Raw genomic sequence first — 7,448 nt, 5'->3', positions numbered from 1 at the left:
GAATATTTGACGTCAGGTAAATTACCCACATTAAAGTCAGTTCAGTGGCGATGAGTCAGAGCTGTGCATCCTATAGAACTGTGCAGTACAAACACTGACATTAACCTGAATTTGACTGAGCCCCACGAAAGAGAAATACCGGGTAGCTGGATTCTTTTTATTTACCTCCTTGTCTTTATGGCTCAAATGGGCACAGGTGAAACACAGACTTAACCATACACCTTTCTCACCCTGGCGGAGACAATAACTGAATACATGATCCCTGCCTGGTGCTATCCACCCTCAGTGCCTGGCTGGTCCCAGCTCTCCTGTACTGGTGTAACCTGGCGAGGGGAAGGGATCCTGGACGTGAGCAGGTCGCGCGTCCCCAGATTTCTGGCAGGATTCACACCGGAATGGGGCCAGCAGCAGCATTTTCACACTGCGTGGGACTGACAGGGCAGGAGCTGCCTCCAGCCATGGGTGGGAGAAGAGGGAAAAGGGACGATTTCTCTCACGTCTCCCCACAGCTCATCTCTTCTCATTCCCACACCCCATTTTGCCTGGGACAGCTCGTCCCTGCCTGATCACACAGGATCCAAATGCAGCCAACACCTGCAGCCGATTGCTGGCCACCAACATAACCCAGCTGCTCCGGGCAGCCCACTGGAGTGCAGGCAGGAAGGGGTTAAGCCGTAGGGATGCATTTCACATCAGGGCTCAGGGTAGCTGAGCACAGGGGCTGCAGCAAACCTGGCCAGGGAGGTGGCTGAGCAGGGGAGGGGTCTGTGCTAGGAGCACGCCTAGGGTCTCCCCCCTCCTTTTTGCTGTCTGTGTGGGGATGAATTGTGCTGTGTGCCCAGCATGGAGGTGACTGGGGGGAGGGGCTCAGGAGTGGGATGAGGGGAGGATTCCGGCTGGGGGTGCAGGCTGTGGGGTGCAGACGGGGATGAGGGGTTCGTGTGGAGGCTACCCCAAGGCTATGGCAGGTGGAGAGGACTCCCCCCAGCCCTTCCCTGCTGCAGCAGCTCTGGGGCTGGGACCAGGGAAGTGAAGCAGTCCCAGGGCTGGGGCATCTGTTCCCATTGTCTGTCTGCTACTGCCCACTATGCCCCGTGCTCCCTCCCTTACCCTCTGCCCCTTCTGGGCCCTGCGCCTCTCCCCTTGCCAGGTCCCCTGGCTGCACAGCTGAGTGTCTCTCCCTATCAGGTGTCTGGCCCTGGGTGGGTCCTGTGGAGTTGCAGAGTTGCACACCTTAGCAGGAACGAGGTGCTAAGCCCCTGGCATGGGGGCTGCAGGTTTGGGGCACAGACAGGCTGGAAATTGCTTCCCCCCAACCCTCTCCTTTCCAGACACATCTGAGGAGTGGGGAGGTTTCCCTCTGCCAGTGCTGTGCAGAGCTGTGGCACGTGCAGGTCTCAGCCCCTCCTGGGCACCATCCCAAGCCTGAGGCTTGTCAGCTACTCCAGGAGCCAACAGAGCCAGAGGCAGTGCAGGAAGGAAGGGGTCTGCGTGCCAGGCTGCTGGGGCACTGAATGCTCTGCGCTGGGGCAGGTGTGGGATGTGCTCTGCCAGATCTGCTGTGGAGGAGCAGCAGGGCTGTGCTGAAGGGGATGGGGAGGGGTGACAGAAAACACTAGGAAAAGGCCAGGGAGAGGGGGAGCAAGTCAAGGGATGAAGGGTGGTGGTGGAGAGACACATGCCTGGCTCTGCCTGGCACCTGCCTCCGCTCCCCATTCCTGCAGCTCACAGTGTGCAGCCAGGGCTGCCCAGAAAAGGGAGCGGGGCAGGACCCTGGTCACTGAGAGCTGCCGTGTTGTGGGGAGTGTGCTGACAAGCAGCCTGGGGAGCAGCTTGTCCTGCAGGCTGCATCTTTGCCCAACCCCCAGTCTCACACCCCCACCCATTGTGGGTTGGACCCCCTGCCCCAAACCCACTCACTGCAGCTAACCTGGATCTGTCCAGGAGCAGGACCTGCTAGTTCACATGATGGGGAGGTAGAAAATGAGGGACAATTTGCCTGTTTTCAAGAAAAAGACGGGACACCAGCAGGAGGGCCTGAATACTGGAGTGCAACTTCAAGAACGGGACAGCTGGTCACCCTCCTCCGACCGCAGTAATTCTCTGCAGCCTGGGCTACAGGCACCTCCTGGCTTCCCAGGGTGCCTCTGTGCGGCTGCACCACTCTGCTGATTTCATGGAGCTCTTGTTGTCGAAAGGGGAGAGCTTTCATCTCAGATTAGTTAATCGTTATCCCTGGAAAGCTGCAGCTGTGTCAACACAGCAGGTCCACAGATCATCATCAAATCAGAGATGGTGTTTGGAAAATACATTGGGAGCAGATGATTTCAGAGAATTCAACACAATAACTGTATAATCGTAGAAACATGGAAAATCAGGGTTGGAAGGGACACTAGGAGGTCATCTTCACATTTATTTACTGCTCCCAGAGGCCAAAAAGTCAGAGAAACTTTCTAGAACTGCCCCCAGGCAAATTCCCAAGCAAACTCCTTCTGTTTCTCTGTCCCCTGTTTGCCACCTACTCATCTGGCAACTGGCTGGTGTTCAGGTTATGTTGGTTTCACAGCGTCACTCACAGTGCTCGAGTTTTCACACCCCTGAGCAATGTAGTTAACCCAGTACAGGTCTGTAGTGTAAATTGGACCTCACTTGATATTGACCCACATATTTAGAGCCCCATCCTGAAAAATGTACACCTTTTTCCTGTGAGTATTTGCATGAACTACCTCATGGTCTTTTCCTTGTCATGTTGAGGTTGCTTATGTTTCTCTAGAGCCTCAAGAGCTATGCCAACAGGACCTGCAGCTCCTGGAAGGGTCACCCAAATGGTACAGGTCAAAGGGTTGGAGACCAGACTAATTTGGATCACCTGTCCCTGAGGTGCAGGTGAAGCAGTTGAGGAATGTAACAGGCTTCTATGAGAAACTAAAAAGTGTGGTGAACCAGAAAGCAAAGAAGGATATGTTGATTTTGATGGGTGACTTCGATGCAAAAATTGGAAGCATAATTAAAGTCAGAGAACAGAGCATGGGAGAACAAGGCCTTGGCAACATGAATGAACGTGCACAGCACTTCAGTAATGTTTGTTCCTTCAATGGATTAGTGATAGGCGGTAGTGTTTTTCCACACAAAAGGATCCATAAGATCACTTGGGTGTCACCGGACCACCAGTCAGAAAACTAGATTGATCCCATCTGTCTCAGAAGTTTTTCAGAAGATCAAGGCAGGATGTCTGCACTATAAGAGGAGATGTAAGTTCAGGCCATCACTTGGTCATGATAAAACTCAGGATCAAACTCAAAAGGTTCAGTTCAGAAGTGACCAAGCTGTGACTGAGATTCAACACGGAGCAGCTGAAAGATTTAGAGACAACAGCTGGTTGCCAAGTTGAGCTGTCCAACAAATATGCACTTCTGGCAAACCTCATCCTGAAAGATGCTGCCGTGGAGTGAGTTTGGGAACACACAAATACATCCTGGAAAGAAATCTGAGATAAAACACTGGGAAAGAGGACAAGGCATCACAAAGAATGGATGGCAGCAGAAACTCTGAGAAAAGTGAAGGAGGAAAAGGACAGAAAAGCAGCCGTAATCAACAGCAAAACAAAAGCAGCAAAGGTGGAAGCTCAGAGACAGTACGCAGAAGCCAACAAATAAGTTAAAAAGGCTGTAAAAATAGGTCAAGAAGAACTTTGTGGGAAATCTTGCACAACAAGCTGAACAAGCTGTTGAAAGAAGCCTATAACATCACCCAGAAGTTAGGTGGGTTGTGGTGTATGGTGGATCAGCCAGTACAGGATAAGGAGAGACGTGTGCTAACACACCCAAGTGAGCAGCTCAGTAGATGGAAAGAACAATTTGAAGAGCTACTGAACCTCTCTGCCCACATTGAACTTCCTTGGGCCACCTAGTCCCCTGTCCTGTATACAGTAACAGAGAGGTAGCCATGTTAGTTACTATTCAACATGCAAGGCACTACATTTAGACTTTTTTTTCCTCCTGCATATAGTTAGCTGTACCATTATGTTTACCTCCTGGGTTACCACCTGGAAATATACATCTTCAAATTAACAGCAGCAGACCTACAAAAGAAGAAATCACAAAAGCAACTGTCCATCTGAAAAGCAGAAAAGTGCCTGATCCAGACAACAGCCCCACAGAAGCAAACAAGGCAGGCTGTGAGACATAAGTCAACAAGATGTATAATCTATTTGGGAAAATTCGGGACACTTGAAGAGATGCCACAAAACCGGAAACTTGGCTACCTTATCAAGCTTCCGAAGGAAGGCAACCTGAAGGAATGCAAGAACTGGAGGGGTATCACGTTACTGTGTAGTCCAGGAAAAGTGTTCAGTACTATTGTCTTGGAGAGTATGAAGGCAGAAATCAACAGACAGCTCAGGAAAGAACAGGCCGGCTTCCAAAATCAGAGATCTTGTACTGACCAGCAGCAGTTCTCAGAGTGATCGTAGAACAGTCTCTCCAATGGAACTTCCCTCCGTAGATAACCTTCACAGACTTGGAAAAGCCTTTGACTGGGTTGATAGAGACACTTTTTGGAAACTACTGCAACACCATGATATCCCATCCAAAATTATTAGATTGATTAATTCAACGTATGAACCCTTAATATGGCAAGTTGTTCACACTGTTGTCTTGACAGAATCCTTCATTATACTCTCAGGAGTGCAACAAGGGTACCTATTGTCACCTTTCCTGTTCTTGATCACAAAGGACTGGATCATTAATAGGACAATAGATAGCCATCGAGGAGACAGTCAGTGGACAATTTTCAAACAGCAAGAGGACATTGATTTTTCTGATGATGTCGCCCTCCTTTCATGAAACATGAAAACATGGAACGCTGAGGTAAACAGGATGAAGTTTAATAAGGACAAATGCAAAGTGCTCCACTTAGGAAGAAACAATCAGTGTCAAACATACAGAATGGGAAAGGACTGCCTAGGAATGAGTACAGCAGAAAGGGATCTGGGGGTTATAGTGGACCACAAGCTAAATATGAGTCGACAGTGTGATGCTGTTGCAAAAAAGGCAAACATGATTCTAGGATGCATTAACAGGTGTGTCGTGAACAAGACAAGAGAAGTCATTCTCCCGCTCTACTCTGCGCTGGTTAGGCCTCAGCTGGAGTATTGTGACCAGTTCTGGGCACTGCAGTTCAGGAAGGATGTGGAGAAATTGGAGAGGGTCCAGAGGAGAGCAACGAGAATGATCAAAGGTCTAGAGAACATGACCTATGAAGAAAGGCTGAAAGAATTGGGCTTGTTTAGTTTGGAAAAGAGAATATTGAGGGGAGACATGATAGCAGTTTTCAGGTATCTAAAAGGGTGTCGTAAGGCAGAGGGAGGGAACTTGTTCTTCCTTGCCTCTGAGGATAGAACAAGAGGCAATGACTGAAATTACAGCAGGGGAGGTTCAGGTTGGACATTAGGAAAAAGTTCCTAACTGTCAGGGTGATCAAACACTGGAACGAATTGTCAAGGGAGGTGGTAGAATCTCCATCACTGGAGCTATTTAAGAAGAGGTTAGATAGATGGCTTTCAGGGATGGTCTAGAAAGTGCTTGGTCCTGCCATGAGGGCAGGGGGCTGGACTCGATGGCCTCTTGATGTCCCTTCCAGTCCTACTCTTCTATGATTCTATGGAAGAAAAGGTCACAATACGAGACAAAACTGCCCCAATGATTGGACTGAGCCTTAATAAGGGAAACTCCAAATCAATGGGGATCAACCAGTACAACAACAACAGCATCCCACCGGAAGGGGGTGACCTGGAATATGTGGAGTAACTCACCTTCTTGGAGAGTATTATGGGCATATATGGAGGAAAAGATAAGGATGTCAACACCAGGATACAGAAAGCAGCTGTATTAAAGACTCTTCATCCCATATGGAGTTCACAAATAATCTCCATGAAGAAGAAACTGTGGATCTTCAGCACAATTGGGAAGAGTGAGCTCTTGTATGAATGTGAGATCTGGCGAACTAAAACATCTCCAAATCACAAGCTACAGACGTTCATAAGCAGATGCCTGAGGTACGTCCTGAACATCCAATGGCAAGGCTTGGTCACAAATGAGGAGCTTTGGAACAGAGCACGACAAAAACCAATTGACATTGAAATCAAGAGAAGAAAATGGGGATGGCTGGGACACACACTCAGAAAACCATCATCTGGCTTAGTCTGTCAGCCTCTCACATGGAACCCATAAGGAAAATGCAGAAGAGGAAGACCTGGCACAAAATGGAGAAGATCTAATGAGACAAAAGGACAATAACTGGGGTACTACTGGAGCCAGCTAGAAGTTTTGTCCAAGGCTGAGTGAAGTGGAGGAGTCTTGCAGATGACCTATGCTCCATGCGGAGTACGAGGGTTAAGTAGTAGCCATGTTTTCAAGAAAGTCAATGTGAGTTGACTCATGAGTTTATTTATATGATTGAGCATTGGTCAGGTCAAGGTCTCAGAGCCTGAAGGAGCCAGAAGGAGGTCTCGAGCTTATGAATGGAGCAGGTTTTGCTCTCATGCCATGATGAACTGGAAGGGAGTCCACACTAGTGACTGTGATACTGGAATAAGGGCTGGAAGAACGAGTCACATGGCTGCTTTAAGTCATTTCATGGTCACCATTTGAGCCTGAGTGTGACTGCGGCAAATGTGGCGGTTCCATTCTGTTGTGGAGATAGACAAGAGGAGGTGCACACCCTGCTTAACTAGGGCCAGAACCATCCAACCATCATCCTTCCGTGGGAATGGAGATGTTCTGTAGAAAGAGGGCGTTTCTGGATATATGGTCCAACTGGATAGGCAGCTGTCACACAAGTAAGTTTTTTATGGAATCCATGACTCTGTCTTTTATGCTGAACTTCATATTCTTCACTGTGATTTTATCATATGACATAGCTATAGTGCAGTTTGTACATGATGGGTAAGGTGAGGCGTCATTGGAGAAGCTATGATTTGTGAGAATCTGATTGTCCTATTTGTATACATGGAACATTTTGGTATCCTAAAGTTGTATCTGTATTTTGATTCTTGTTACACCTGGGTAATGCCCACGAGTCAACATGCTTTCACAGAATCATGGAATCACAGAACTGGAAGGCACCTCAAGAGGTCATCTAGTCCAGCCCCCTGCTTCAAGCAGGATCAACCACAGCTAAGTCATCCCAGCCATGAGTATGTCAAGCCAGGACTTAAAAACCTCTAGGGATGGAGATTCCACCAACTCTTTACCCAACACTTTCCAGTGCTTCACCACCCTCTTGGTGAAGTAGTTTTTCTTGATATCGAACCTACTCCTCTCCCTCTGTAACTTCAGACCATTGCTCCTTCTTCTGCCATCTGTCACCACTGAGAACAGTTTCTGTCCATCCTCTTTGGGTGGATGTGTTCGTCCTGGGGGCTGGCTTGGGTCTGAGGTCGGATAATC

Source organism: Carettochelys insculpta, chromosome 1 (assembly GCF_033958435.1).
Source record: "Carettochelys insculpta isolate YL-2023 chromosome 1, ASM3395843v1, whole genome shotgun sequence".
NCBI lineage: Eukaryota > Metazoa > Chordata > Testudines > Carettochelyidae > Carettochelys > Carettochelys insculpta.
Note: the sequence above shows the minus strand (reverse complement) of the source record.